This window comes from Temnothorax nylanderi, unplaced genomic scaffold (assembly GCF_030848795.1).
Source record: "Temnothorax nylanderi isolate EJ_2023f unplaced genomic scaffold, tnyl_v1.0 TNYL_tig1373_pilon, whole genome shotgun sequence".
Taxonomy (NCBI): domain Eukaryota; kingdom Metazoa; phylum Arthropoda; class Insecta; order Hymenoptera; family Formicidae; genus Temnothorax; species Temnothorax nylanderi.
In genome coordinates, this window is record NW_027250435.1 from 2,372 (window position 1) to 19,042 (window position 16,671).

Consider the following 16,671-nt stretch of genomic DNA (forward strand, 5'->3'; position numbering starts at 1 on the left):
TCTAGACAAAATGAATAGAGCCACTCATATCCAGCTTTTTGAGTTTCATTATTGAATCTGTGTTTGATTTCAAGTTGATTAGCAAAGTTATAAGCCAGTGTACGAAGATCATCTCGAGTAAGCAGAAAACCATGCTTTTGCATCATTTTAATATGGTGCACCATTCTTTCTTCATTCTTCATTCCAAGCGAGCAGGTAGGCCCCATTCCACCCTTTGTTGCGTTAGCAGATTTAAATCTTCTTTCAAGAGTCTTTCTGGGAATACCATTTTCAATGCTTGCTTGACGTATAGAAGTGCCATTTTTAATGGCTTCTAGGGCTGCAGTTAACTGCTCCTGCGACCATTTACCTCGCGTATGTTCTCGATTCCCATTTTATTTGGCATCTATAAAAACACAAACACTGTCACTATTTATAAATACCATTTATAAATATTATTATTGTCTTTTTGAAAATTTTGAAGTAATTTCTATCACCTTGCACTATCATATTGACTATGCTTTGTCAGTACACAAGACAGATTTTATAATCTCACTTCCTAACCTCATTTTCAGCAGTACAGTTTACCATTTTTCCGTATAAGTAAAAGTTAATTGACTACCGTGTCACTTGTTATGCGATAAGTATTGTTAAATTCTTTCTATAGAAACTCAAGAAGTAACGCGATATAGGGCAATTAAATGATGAGATTCTCGCTTGATAGCTAAACACTTACAAAGTAAATATCACAATATTTCCCGAAACTAGAACAAAATCAAAATGAAAAATCTTATAATATTTACTTTTATTGCATATCATCTACAATTCTCTTCTATAATAACAAAAAGCCAGTTACTACCTTTACGCGAGCGTTACTTCTGTAGTAACTTACGATATATCACTCGTTTACGCGGAGTAAATTATCGCAAGTTACTACAAAATCCCGTTTACGCGAAGGAAAATCCCGTTTACGCGAAGGAATTATCGTAAGTTACTACAAAAGTAACGCTCGCGTAAACGTAGTAAGTGTCATGAGGACCACGAGGTGTGTGATAAGCAATCGACTTTTTACTACGTTTACGCGAGCTTTACTTCTGTAGTAGGGTGAAAGACCCAATTACTGACAGTGTCCATATTACTGTCAATCAAAATTAAAATACTTTTTAAAATATGAAAACTATATCTTATATTATTTTATTAATTTTAATAAAATCTTCAAGAAATCTGGTTATTATTATAACAATAAACTGAAACTAAAAGCCAATCCACTAATTAAAAAAAAAACTTAAAGTCCGAGAAACTCATTTTTCTGCTGAGTTACGTCCATTTTTATTAGTAGAGTAGATGTAAGTAGCTGCAAAGATTATCGATTATAGGCAAAATTTGAATAATAAGTCTCACGGTAACACATTTTTCTGATAAAATAATGTTGAAATTAAAGAAAAAAAAATATATAATATATGGAATAAATTATTAATTTTTATAATATAAGTATTCATGTCAGTAATATGTTCACTTTTTCGTGTTTTTCCTAATACTGTCAACAGTATTATGGACATAAATCCTAATACTGTCAACAGTATTATGGACATAAATCATGAAATGAACATAATACTGGCAGCTTGGTGTGAATGACAGAATAACCTCTAAACTTCTATGTCGACTTTGTTTTGATGGATAAGAGCGTAAACACGGATCATCGGAATACCTATCATTCTCACATATTAGATACCTATTATTCTCTTAAAATTTGCTTGACACACCTGGTGAGGTTAATGTAAGTATACTTAGGTATATACTTAGGTGAAACGAATATTCCCTCCGTTGTGCAAACCTTCGGCCGGCAGCAGTCGGGAATAAAAAGTTTGGTTAGAAAAACTACCAGTAATGTGTTCATCTAGTTGCCAGAATTAGGAACATAAAATTTAGAGGTTACCAGTATTAGGTGCAATTGAGCTTGGTCATTATTATATTAATTAAAAATTAAGAATCAATTTTATTTAAACTTTCTAATTTTATTTATAAAGTTTATAATTGGAGCAATCAGAAAAAAATATTTTAAAAAGATAAAGTATCATTGCTTGTATATAGGGGAGACCGGGCTAAAAGGTCAGTTTTTTTTCGGTGCCGATTTTTAACAAGAAAATAAATAATTTTAGTTAAATGTGGTATACCACTGTAAAGAGCAAACCTTTAGCTACAAAATTTATATAGGAAATTTTTATCTACGTCGCTTTGTTTAACCGGTATAGAGCAAAAACGACAACGGTGGAAAAATTGAAATCTCAAAAATGCCGGGGTTTAAGCGTCAACCCCCCCCCCCCCCGGGGTTAATCAGTCACACTGCATTTTCAATACATATACGTACATCTAATCCGGAAAAATGATAGGATACATTTTAATAATTGTTTTTTAAGAGAAAAATATAAAAATTTATTTAAAATTTTTATGCGAAACATTATTAAAAAATAATTGTTTTACCTATTCCATAAAACAATTTAGGCACGTGAATACAGAGGTTAACCAAATCGTAAACTCCCCAACGGCACGTCATATTGTCAACGCGGGCAACCACGGGGAACACGCGTGACGGCGTTCCGATGCCATAGGAACAGCGCAGACCCTCGAGCAACCTAACCAAGCCGCGTTTCTCGCGGGGGAGCGATAAATAGCGACAGGGGGGTTAGAAAAGCTCGCGGTGGAGCGCGACCATTTTACCGACTCGACGGCGTCCTCGCGCCGATTCCTCGACGCGCCGACGACGACGACGGCCACGACCACCACGACGACGACGATGACGACGACGACGACGACGACGACGACGACGACGACGACGACGACGACGACGACGACGACGACGACGACGACGACGACGACGACGACGACGACGACGACGACGACGACGACGACGACGACGACGACGACGACGATGACCACCACGACGACGACGACGACGACGACGACGACGACGATGACCACCACCGACACCACCACCACTACAACGCCGGCGACAATGACGCCGAGACGATGCGGCAAACGCTGGACGATGCGGTCGCACGCGCGACTGTCACTGACACAACGACCAACAACGACGATCTACCGCGCGCGCGGCATGTCAACTCTCGTGCGGAAATCGCGGGATCTCAGAGCCGTGCCGTGCCTCGCCGTACCTCGCCGACGTGCCGTGAGCGCGAGCGATCTCAAAAACAACGGTCCGCCATCTTTTCGGTCGGCCAAAACACCCGTTTTGCGACGATACGTGCGTACTATTTCCCTCCTATACAAACTGACGCACGTGCAAGGGAAGACAGAATCACGCTCGAGGGAAACCTAACCTGAAATCGCCGAATTCGCCGTGAGCTGAAGTCGTGCGCCCGGCGCGCCACAGTGACTGACCAGCCCCGGGTGCTTATTGACTGATTAGCCCCAAACACAAGTTTCAGGTTTGATCGCCCACGAAATATTAGACGATAATGAAAAAACTACACTGGATTCGTGTTCAGCATGCATTACTCTTTATAATCACGTACCTCGAGATTTGGAGAGCAAATATTATTGCAGATATTACAAAATTTCCACGCGCAGAAAATTTCACTTTCACCTTCTGAAAACACGTTTGCCCTCGTAAAAATCATAACACGGCAGGTAACCTGCCGAAACTCCGTTGGTCACATGGGTACCATAAGCAGCGTTTACAATGTTAATAGCGAGTTCGCACAATATACAGGTTCCGAGATATTTGATTTGACGCTTCAACCCCGTTGACCTTTTAGCCCCGGTCTCCCCTATATATTAAATCAAATGTTACTGAATGCTTAATATGCCAGTAATTGGGTCTTTTACCCTAACTTACGATAATTCCTTCGCGTAAACAGGATTTTTCTTCGCGTAAACGGGATTTTGTAGTAACTTACGATAATTTACTTCGCGTAAACGAGTGATTTATCGTAAGTTACTACAGAAGTAACGCTCGCGTAAACGTAGTATTTGTCTCGCAGAATGATAGTCATATACTACGTTTACGCGAGGTTTACTTCTGTAGTAACTTACGATAATTCCTTCGCGTAAACAGGATTTTTCTTCGCGTAAACGGGATTTTGTAGTAACTTACGATAATTTACTTCGCGTAAACGAGTGATTTATCGTAAGTTAATACAGAAGTAACGCTCGCGTAAACGTAGTAATATTAATATATCGATTGTGTGGGCCGACTTATCATGAAAAAAGTGGGCCATCTTACCCAAACTGTGAGGAAAAGATGACCATAGTATTTATAAATAAATAATGAAAATAGAAATACAAATTATAGGTCAAATTACAATTTATACATACCTTAATTATGTATGTAACGTTGATTACGGCAACTTAAAGCCGAAATCACACGAAGTACGATTTCTTGTATGATAGACATGCCGCTATGCATGCTTTGATGCATGCATATAGACATGTTCATGCATTAAACCAGGGACCGTATTCTCGAGCCTGCCCTATATGATTTTCGTATGCGACTTTCTATTTGAAAAGCATTGAATTTCGCATGCGAGTTTCATGAAAACGATTCGAGAATCGGGTTCCAGGCATGCAAGCATGCATCCATGGTGGATACACCTGTATCCTTCCACCATGCGTGCATCGGTGACCGCTGTTACACGGCGCCGTTAATCGGGTTTAATTAGAGTTCCTCTAGTAAGAGTTAAGCCTCATCTACAATAGACGCACAGGCCGCGTCGCAAGTCGCAGTCGCAAGAATTGACCAATCACAGTCTATTGTTCTCCTTGCGGTCGAAGAATAGTGAACTGTGATTGGTCAATTCTTGCGATTGCGACGTGCGACGCGGCCTGTGCGTCTATTGTAAATAAGGCTTTATGCTGGGTCTACAATGCGAGTCGCAAAGTCGTGAGTCGCAAGAATTGACCAATCACAGTCGATTATTCTCCTCAAATTCGACTGTGATTGGTCAATTCTTGCGACTCACGACTTTGCGACTCGCATTGTAGACCCAGCATTAGTGTCTGAGCAGAATAGCTGACTTATAATTTCAAGACAGTGTTTTATGCTTTAAATCTTTGTTTTTAGCAACGCACAATACTGTCTTGTGTCTCAAGTCTTAAACGAGTGTACAAAGTGTCAACATTGTAAGACTTGAGACACAAGACAGTATTGTGCGTTGCTAAAAACAAAGATTTAAAGCATAAAACACTGTCTTAAAATTATAAGTCAGCTATTCTGCTCAGGCCCTTAGGACACCCCGGTCTGACTCCTGATTGGTTCCGCCATTAATGGGGAAGACGTTAGTGGGAGTGAGACAAAGCTATAAGTGGGAGTGAGACAAAGACCCATGAAAAGTACGAGTGGGGAGGCTGTCTCTCTCATAGACATATTATATCTAGACCGAGCATATGCCCAAATTTGAGGAGTGGGGGTATAGGCGACGTAGAAAGAGAGACACTCTGTTGTGTGGCTGTTCGTTCTCTCTCGTTTCGCGCATGCGTACGCAAAATAAGCGTGATGGGAGGAAGGCATTAAGAGGAGCGAGGTGGAACAAGGAACTGAAACGACTGAAACAGAACGGCTAGAACGAGCTCTGACTGTTTTTATCGGTATTCAGGATCCCCTTAAGAAAGTAAGAAAAGTAAAGAAAAGTAAGTAATCATGTAAATGTAAAAATAATTAGGTAAATGTAAGAAGTTAAAATAACAAGTTTCTTCTTATTTTATTTCGACATTGCATATAAACGTATAGAGAACGCGAATACTTCGGTAAAGTAGAAATGATGTAATTTATCATGTTACGGGTGGTAAATTAAATAATATCGTAATGTTTTATAGGATGTAGTGCCTGGTCCTGTAGAAGAATTACTAACAAGACTTTTAAATGAGCGAAAGCCAAAAGTTTATCCACACGCTTTGAGATGTTTTGCTTGTACGCTCCATTTTCACTCCCCTGCGGCATACTCATTCCTAAGAAAAACGTTTTTAAAATGTCTTCCACATCCAACTACTATTCGAACATGGATGCGAAATATTAGTAGCGACTCCGGTATATCTGACCAAGCATTAAAAACCGTACGCAATGTAGTTCGAAATGCTCGCGAAAAAAATAAGAAAATAGTGTTCAATTTAACTTTCGATGAAATGAGTATTAGAAAAAGTGTTGATTGGGATGGACAAAAATCACATGGTTTTGTTGACATCGGTGCCGTTGCTAAAGATAAAGTGCCGCTTGCTAGTGAAGTTTTTGTCTTTATGTTAGTTGCAATAAACCAGAATTTTAAACTTCCAATTGCATATTACTTCACTGATAAATTAAATGGCCGTGAAAAAGCAAAGTTATTAAAGACTATTTTATGTGCACTTTTCATGAAAACGATCTAGATATTGTCAGTATATTACGTTTGATGGAGTATCTTCCAATATATCTATGTGTGAAGAATTGGGCGCACGTTTGAAACAAACTGAAATTGAACAGATTGTACCATATTTTGTCCATCCCGCTGATGAGTCTAAACGTATATATATTTTTTATGACGCGTGTCACATGATAAAACTTGTTAGAAATGCACTTGGTAAGGAAGACTTAAGTGATAACGAAAATCATATAATTAGTTGGAAATTTATACGGCAATTAGTTTCGTTACAAGACGCGGAAAAATTACACCTTGCGACTAAAGTTAGAAGTAGACATGTATACTTTTACAACGAAAAAATGAAAGTACATTTAGCAGCACAAGTTTTCAGTAATTCGGTAACTGCTGCACTTGGGTTTGGAGAATATGACTTAAAATTACCTCATTTTGCCGGAGCTTCAGCAACCGCGACATTTTGCAAGACATTTAACGACGTATTTGACATATTAAATTCTAAAAATTTAAATAATAAAACAGAAACCAAACGAGCAATAACGAAAAATAAAATACGTATTCTAAAAGATAACATTGAGAGGTTTGTTTTATATATTAAATCTTTAAAAATTAAAGACGTTCCTGTACTTCAAAGTGTACGAAAAACAGGCTTTATTGGGTTTGTTATTGATTTACAAAATAGTATTGCTTTAGCAGAACAGCTATTTAATGAAAATACAATAGAGTTTTTGTTAACATACAAATTATCCCAAGACCACATTGAAACTTTCTTTTCTTTGATTAGAAGAATGAACGGTTGGAACAATAATCCGAGTGCAAAACAATTCAAAGCATCTTATAGAAAAGTATTACATTTAGCAAATGTGTCTGTTCCTTTAAGTGCAAACTGCATTCCACAAGACGACACTGTACTACTTAATGTATCTAATAATGAATCTGTAAGAAACGAGCAAGTAACTGCACATAGTGTACAACAAAACGCAGATAATGATTCTGAGCAAGATGCTGCAAATGCTATTTTTATGGATCATGATTATTTTAATCAAAACAATAATTGGTTCTTAACTGAATATGCTGAGGAAGTTATTACGTATGTACATGTCTGGATTTGGTGCTAAAACTATTACACACAAAATTGATTGTTTATTTTGTAAACAATTGCTCATTGCAAGCGAGGCACAGAAAGAATCAAACACATATACTGGTAAACTGTTACAGCGAAAAAATCGCGGTGGTTTGTATGTAGCATCACCTGATGTTATTATAATATGTAAGAACGCAGAAAAAACTTTCAGAAGTAATCAAGACAAATTATTTACAACTAAAAATATATTAAATGTTTTAATATGTCAATCTTTCCGCTCACTTCCTTCATATGTATTTAATACAGATAGACATATTTATGAACAGTCTCCATTGTTTGATCACCGAAGTCAAATAATAAAACTAATTTTGAAAACTTTTTTCAACGCGCGTCTTAAACATGAAAGTACAACGCTTACAAATTCCATCCGAAGAATAAGAATGAAAAACAATAAATTAACACTTTTTCAAAATCAATAGAATTCGAATTATAATACTGAATAAGATACCCTGCCGGCACTAGACGTAAAAGAAACGTGCTATATTGGTCACAAAGTCGCAAAAAAATAAGTTACGTCTTTTACACGTTGCCGCGACGTACAAAAGAATTTAGGTTAAAAAGCCACACGCGCGCGTGCGCGTTGATTGGCTATACTGCGTTCGCTTCTTGCCGCATGGCAAACGTTTCAGCATTTTGTGTGCAGAATCCATTGATGTAGTAAGTGTGCAAATATCTATCCATCATTCTTCTATAAATTTAAATGTGTTTCTGTGTCAAGAAAATTTCATATGTTACCATCAATTTATTTATGTTATTTAGTTTTGGCAATTTCGCTAATCAAAGTGACGAAATCTATAAAGGAAGAATAAGAAAGTGTGGAAGAACACACCAAACATGTAAGTAACTGTTTTCTATGCTTTTATATAGTTATACTTTTTATTTTTCACGCATTATATTTTTTTTCTTGCTTTATTACTCTTTAATCTTTTGGCAAGTGTCCTCTCTGTGTCCTCATACATTATTTAATCTAACCTAACCTAGAAATTGTTAAAAAATATTTCTTTTTACTTTTTTTTATTTTGTTGATATGAAATACTTTTACATATACACATTATTATACATATATATTGATCTAAACATGCTTAATAACTGTAAAAGGGGCAGAATGTGAAATCAAGAGACACGGTAGTGTCTCGTGCCAAGTACACGCGGAGCGAGACCGACCGTGACTCTTTTACGCGACGCGACGGGTTGCGAGTACCCGAGATGTTGAGATCTCGATAACGAGTGAACGGATCAAGTTCTAAGTAGGCTTGATCGATAGTTTGGGGTCGAAAAGGGGGGGGTTTCTCTCATAATATTCCGCTACGTGCCCTACGAGCGGAGATATTGCGACGCAAAGTCCAAATGTGAAAATTTATTTTTAAGATACGTCGTTCAGATACGTCGACCGTTTCTCATCATGCCATGCCATCATTTCATTGGCTGGAGTCGCGTCACTTTCACTTTTTCGACGCTGGCGGCGCAGGTATCGCCAGTTTCGATATCGCGCGCGTATTTCGATCGATCTAGTAGGTAAATTAAATTAGGTCGATAGACTTATCGGTCAGGGGGCCTATTCTGTAACTCTTAACGACAGTTTCGTTATCGTTATATTGTCGTTGCGCAGCTTTTTTACTATACATAATATCTGCGCAACGCAAGTATAACGATAACGAAACTGTCGTTAAGAGTTACAGAATAGGGGGGCAGGAGGAAGATTTCTATTTAGGTAAATTAGGTATATATATAATACATATTTAGTCAATTGCTTCATGTTTATCTGGAGAGATTTCGTATCCTTACATCGTATTACCACCGCTGCCGGAAAAGAAGGAACCCTACGCTTGGCAGAAAGTGCCGCTAGGGAATTTTTAAGTCGATTCTTATGAATCAAGCTTGAATTCGATGTCTAGGTATCCTAGGTTGCCGATGACGAGGTCCAGATAGTGCGCTTCATAGTTTTCGGTGTCCAGGTGTAATAATACGTTGAATTCGATGTCTACGTGTCCCAGGTTGCCGATGACGAGGTCCACATAGTGCGCTCCGTAGTATTCGGTGTTTACGTGTATTAATACTTTGAATTTGATGTCCACGTGTCCCAGGTTGCCGATTGCGGGATCCAGATAGTGCGTTTCATAGTTTTCGGTGTCCAGGTGTAATCGTACGTTGAATTCGATGTCTAGGTGTTCCAGGTTGCCGATGACGAGGTCCACATAGTGCGCTCCGTAGTTTTCGGTGTCTACGTGTATTAATACCTTGAATTCGATGTCCACGTGTCCCAGGTTGCCGATGACGGGATCCAGATAGTGCGCTTCATAGTTTTCGGTGTCCAGGTGTAATCGTACGTTGAATTCGATGTCTAGGTATCCCAGGTTGCCGATGACGAGGTCCACATAGTGCGCTTCGTAGTTTTCGGTGTCCAGGTGTAATAATACGTTGAATGCGATGTCTAGGTGTTCCAGGTTGCCGATGACGAGGTCCACATAGTGCGCTCCGTAGTTTTCGGTGTCTACGTGTATTAATACCTTGAATTCGATGTCCACGTGTCCCAGGTTGCCGATGACGGGATCCAGATAGTGCGCTCCGTAGTTTTCGGGGTCTACGTGTATTAATACCTTGAATTCGATGTCTAGGTGTCCCAGGTTGCCGATGACGAGGTCCACATAGTGCGCTCCGTAGTTTTCGGTGTCTACGTGTATTAATACCTTGAAATTGATGTCTAGGTGTCCCAGGTTGCTGATGACGAGGTCCAGATAGCGCGCTCCGTAGTTTTCGGTGTCTAGGTGTAATAATACCTCGAATTCGATGTCTACGTGTCTCAGGTTGCCGATGACGAGGTTCACATAGTGCGCTTTGTAGTTTTTGGTGTCTAGGTGTATTAATAACTTTAAATCTGAATGTAGGACACGTAGATATCGAATTCAAGGTATTAATACACGTAGACACCGAAAACTACGGAGCGCACTATGTGGACCTCGTCATCGGCAACGTGGGGCACCTAGACATCGAATTCAACGTATTATTACACCTGGACACCGAAAACTATGGAGCGCACTATCTGGAACCCGTCATCGGCAACCTGAAACACGTGGACATCGAATTCAAGGTATTAATACACCTGGACATCGAAAACTATGGAGCGCACTATGTGGACCTCGTTATCGGCAACCTGGGACACCTAGACATCAAATTCAAGCTTGATTCATAAGAATCGACTTAAAAATTCCCTAGCGGCAGAATTAAAATTATGTCATGACATAATAAAAATCCGCTGAATTAAAATTATGTCTAGACATAATAAAAATTGGACGAATAATAGTAACCTTTCGAAAGTAGAGGTTTTAAGCTTGAAATTTAAATTTTATTCATTTTTAACAAAGTTACCGCTGCTCGAGTTTTGCCTATTTTTTAAGATAAATTTAGTGTTCCTTCAATTTTTGTGAGAAATGTATAATTTACTTTTACTTAAATATTATTAATTTTTATGTATTTGTTGTTATTGCTAATTTTGTGAATAATTAAAAAATAAAAAATAAAAATGTTTTGCAGATCCTTGCTTAACACTACAAAATAGGTGATATCAGTACAAAATTACCTTTTTCAAAAAAGGTAAAAAAAAGTGCCAAGTACACGCAATGTATTTTGTAAATTCAATCGAAAAATTATCTCACAAAATTGTCTCACAAAAATTGTCTCACAAAATTGTCTCACAAAAATTGTCTCACAAAATTATTAAATTACAAAATTGTTATTTTATTCAATCCAAGTGATATCTACCTCGAAAAAACCTAAATAACAAGTGGTATCTATTAAAAAAAAATACGTGAAATCATTTAATACTGCGCCAATTACAAAGAGAGAATATATATATATATATATATACCTTAACAAAATTATTATTATATCACGAAATTGCGTTACCAAACTCAATCCAAGTGATATATACTTTAACAAAATTATATCACAAAATTGTTTTACCTAACTCAACCTAAGTGATATGTTATTTCAAAAAAATATATGAAATCTTTAAATTACGCCAACTACAAAGAGAATATATATATTGCTTTGAAAAATAATTGTAGTGCAACTACTCTTAAAAAATAAAACAAAATTGTGTTACCTAACTCAACCCAAGTGGTATGTATCTTTGTATTCCTGAGGATCTTTCTATCAACCCAAGTGGTAGTAGTTTTAATTCTCCTTGATAAAATTATAATATTACAAAGAATCATTTAATCATTTTAATCACAAAGAATTAAAGAGGTAACATTATAAAATAAAAATATTTAATTAAAATAAAATAAATAAATTTTTCTTGTAAAAAACTTGGCGCTGCTTTTTTAAAGTCTATCATCCAGACAAATTTGCATCGCGCATAAACATAAGCGTAAGAAATTGATTGGTTCATATATATGTGCAAAAGGAAATAGACCAATCCATCTCTTTATGCATATGCTTATGCACCTATGCAAGTTTGTCTAGATTAATCTTAAAAAAGCAGCGCCAAGTTTTTTACAAGAAAAATTTATTTATTTTATTTTAATTAAATATTTTTATTTTATAATGTTACCTCTTTAATTCTTTGTGATTAAAATGATTAAATGATTCTTTGTAATATTATAATTTTATCAAGGAGAATTAAAACTACTACCACTTGGGTTGATAGAAAGATCCTCAGGAATACAAAGATACATACCACTTGGGTTGAGTTAGGTAACACAATTTTGTTTTATTTTTTAAGAGTAGTTGCACTACAATTATTTTTCAAAGCAATATATATATTCTCTTTGTAGTTGGCGTAATTTAAAGATTTCATATATTTTTTTGAAATAACATATCACTTAGGTTGAGTTAGGTAAAACAATTTTGTGATATAATTTTGTTAAGGTATATATCACTTGGATTGAGTTTGGTAACGCAATTTCGTGATATAATAATAATTTTGTTAAGGTATATATATATATATATATATTCTCTCTTTGTAATTGGCGCAGTATTAAATGATTTCACGTATTTTTTTTTAATAGATACCACTTGTTATTTAGGTTTTTTCGAGGTAGATATCACTTGGATTGAATAAAATAACAATTTTGTAATTTAATAATTTTGTGAGACAATTTTTGTGAGACAATTTTGTGAGATTATATTTTACATGAATTTTTCATTATTTGTTTGTACAAGCATGCAGTCAAAATTAATATTTTGCGCACGTGTAGTGCTCATATTAGATATTTATTGGAACAATTTTATTGGAAAAAGTATTGTAGCAACACTTATCAGACATTTTGTTAATTATTAACAGTTTGTTAGAAACGGGAGAAAAGAGACGAGGAGAGATTGTGGTATGCGACATCTAGTCGGTTAATCTAGTTGAGTAAATAGTACGGTTAAGCGGTCACAGAGGGTAGTCTATGCAGCGATGAGGCGGCGTCGCTGTATTTATGAAATCGCGCGCGATAGCGGCGCGTGCGGCGTAGCGCACCAGCAACGGATCGCGTGACGACGGAAGGAGAGCGGGACTGCGCATGTGCAGGCGTGCGTGTTCGTGCGTGCAGATCGCCGAGACGAACATTCGAGAACGGTCAGTCGTCCTGTACGCGTCTTTTGGAAATCGAGCCTTCCGCTCTTACGAAATAGAAAAAGCGAGACGTATTTGAATCGCGTATCGTTGTAAACGAAGAAGTCTGTCTGATCTTCCTTACGGAAAGGAACCTGCTGCAATCGGCCCGTTTACAAGGACGTTGTGAGAAGACGTTACGGATAATTGTCTGGCTCAACCGCCATTATCTAAGAGAAGGACGACACGCCCACGTGGTGAAAATCGGAAAGCCCGATTAATGGGTTTAGTCATTGTGACTATCATTCCTAAGACTGTCAATTGGAAACACGGAAAGCCTCAATAATAAGGTAATTGCTTATGTATTCTGCCTTTCATGGATCGTTAATACAAAAGCTAACGTACGGTTTAGCAATCGGATGGTGAACTAATGTTCCTCGTATAACGATCTTGGATTGCAGAATTGTCGAATGGACAATGCGAGGAATACTTTCTCAACAAACGAGAAGTCGTGGACTGTTCAAATCCACGCTACATTCTTCTGCAAGACTGAGCTCAGTATAATTCTTTTACTTTATCTTTTCTTGTGGTTGCAACCCGATTAAATAGTTAATGATCTTTTCTGTAAATAGCTTAAAATCACATTGTCGAGATTGATTACTAAAAGAGAAACGTAATTACGATATTCACTTGAATCCTGCGTTACACTTGCGTTTATTGTGGTTCAAAACCGCTACTATTAATACTTCTTGCGTTGATAAGATAAAACTTATTATTTACGTATTATTAATTATTACTTGATTGAATTATCTTTTCATTTTTAACTGAGTTCGATTATTACACGCTATATTACTTATTGGATATTATTCTTTGATTGCATTGAATTAATGTGTCAATTAATATGAAAGTACGTTACATTTGACTTGTAGAATTAATCAGACCATGCTGTCTTATCGGAATTCTTTACCTATTTATGAAAATAGTTAATAATCTGGAGGTCCCCCGTTAGCCCTCGGCGGGGGAACAGGTGGAAAGCTCGAGGAGGTAGAAATTGGGTCGAAGACAGAATTGTGTAAAAGGGTGGAGGCGCAGGAATGAAGAAGGTTACGAAGGAGGTTGAGAGGAAGAAGAGGCATTGGAGGTGAGGAAAGATTCGAGGTGATGTGGCCAGAAACCGAGGGAGAAGAGAAGAGTTGAAAGTGAGGTTAGGATGACGGTGAGGAACTGGAAGGAGGTCGCCGGGGATGGAAGAGGTGAGAGGCGGTGGAAGGGGAGTGTTAGCTGGAGCTGGAGCAGGGCCTGGCGGGCAGAAGTGGAGACGTGGAGTCCGCTGGTTGGCTGTCGACGAGAAGAAGGCGCTATGGAGGTATCGGTCCGAGCCGGCGCGGGGAGGCGATTGCTCCGAAAGAGCATGTTGGCACCACTGCGGGGCGGTAGGACGTGGCGCGCAAGAGTGTGCTGCGGGCAGAGCAGGTCGGTAAGGAGGAGAGAGTAGATACCGGCGACGGAGGAGTTGGCGTGAGAGGCGTTTGGATTAAGGCGAGCGCGCAAGAGAACTGCACGGCAGCCAATGGGAGAGGAGCGGAAGAAATCGAGAAATCGATGGATCGAGACGATGGTTCGATCGAGGAGGTGCGCGCTAGGCAATAGCATGTGGAAGCTAGTGGTCGCAAGGCAATGAAGAGCTGATCGGTAAAGGAGAAGCGGAAAAGCGGAAAGGTAGAAAAGCGGAAAAGAGAAGTCAAGGAAGGCGAGGAAGAAAGCAGAAGAGAGGGAAAGTAGGAGTGAGTGGAGTCAAGGAGAGAATAAAGAGGAAGAAGAGACCCGTGAGAGTAGGTGGAGGAGCGGACGGGGAGTGAGAAGGGGAGCGGAGGGTCGAGACAGAAGACTGAAGGAAGCAGAAGGGGTGGTGCAGGAGAGGGGGCGCAGGCAGAGAAGAAGAAGGTACGTGGAGCGAAGGAGACGGAAGACAGAGGGGGGAGATGGAGGAGTCGCAGAGCATGAGGGTGTGGTGGTACAGGAGGAGCATAAATGAGTTCCGTTACCCGGTGAGCTACGGTGAGAGCGGTGCAGATGAGCGCGCTACCTCTAGGGTCGTGTACCGTCTACTTACAGCCACGGTCGATGAAAAGGTTCAAATACAGAACCGCGAACGCGTAAAAATAGTCAGTCACGCTGTATTGCACGCGCGTGCATTTGATTAAAAAAAAACATGTTTAATAACATTTGATACACACAATAATATTTATTACATACAGTTATAAACAATCATAGGTGATTATGTAGGTAATATAATTGTATTAGCATAATGCAACTAGTATGACACCGACTAAGTATTGTTTTTATGGAATAATATAATTACGATATATGATAATTATAATTACAAACATAATTACTTATAATTATTCTATTGTATATGAAAAAAATGTTTTCGCGATATTTATAATTTTTACGATGTCGGATAAATATTTTTAGTAGGGGAGACCGGGGCTAAGCCGACAACGGGGCAAACTTGACACTAGGCTTTTTGCCAATTTAAATCTATCGTAGAAACTTGCCTTTCCTACTGTAAATGCGTCTTTATGTGCCAGTATTATCAACGGAATTTGGTAACATTCTGAGTTATAGTGTAATTTTTAACGCGACATAAGCGTTTTTGATAGTGAAAAGTAATTTTTCTGATCTCTCGAAAATGTCTACTCTTTCATCGAGCTTTACTCTTGCGAATCTACCGGTAAGTGATTTTGATGGGAAATTTGATGCTCTATATGAATCCGATAATCGTTTTTGCATATTTTCAAAATTTTCATGTTTTTGAAGTGACAAAAGTGAAAAACGACGTCCGGGGCAAAGTCAACACCACGCCGTTTCGTCGGCTCCCAGTAACAAACGATGCTTGTCATGCAGCCGTATGGCTCATGACAAATGTATGCGCACGTCCGATCGCGAGTTTACCTGCATTAATTGTTTTTCAGACATGAGTTTAGATGAAGATAATTGAAAGTTCAACAATTTTTGTTCTCATTATTTTAAATGATTGTTCTAGCTACTTTATTCCGAATTTTTGTACTTTTTAAATACACAATAAACAATGTATTTTCATTTTCAGACAGTAAAAAATAAGTTCCAGATCAAATTGTGTCGATCAGACAAAGTGTTGAGTTTGCCCCGGCGGGGTGTCGAGTTTGCCCCGGCATTTTTCAATTCGAAAATTGTCTTCGCGTCACTTTTCCTTTTCTGGCGGCAAAACAAAGCGACGTACAGCAAAACTTCCTGAATCAATTTGTACCTGAAGAAACACTCTTTAAATATGTACCATTGAATTTGCCTAAAAATTTTAATTAAATATTAAAAATTGCCTTTGAAAAAATAGTGTCGGCTTAGCCCCGGTCTCCCCTATCTATTTATAAGTAAATAAAATATTAAAAATGAAAAGCTAAGTAAGTTACGGCCGGATATTCCGAGCAAATATTCGGATTAATAAAAAAGCTATATATACATGTTGAATTATAATTATCGAGTCAACGTTTTCGACTTCTAGCTCTGTCTGGATAAGGGCATTATCATTCAAACGTAAAAGTAATATAAATAAATAATTATAACTGTTAGAGTTCACATTATCAACACTGAAATTATAGTCATCGCCG

The 16,671-nt window shown here is 38.0% G+C and overlaps 1 long non-coding RNA gene across 1 annotated transcript; it reads left to right on the top strand.

Moving 5' to 3' along the window:
- The first annotated feature begins 12,875 nt into the window (after window positions 1-12,875).
- LOC139787267 (uncharacterized) lies at window positions 12,876-13,719 on the top strand. The gene is made up of 2 exons (XR_011722576.1): window positions 12,876-13,374; window positions 13,486-13,719. It is a non-coding gene; the product is annotated as an uncharacterized lncRNA (long non-coding RNA).
- The last annotated feature ends 2,952 nt before the right edge of the window (window positions 13,720-16,671 follow it).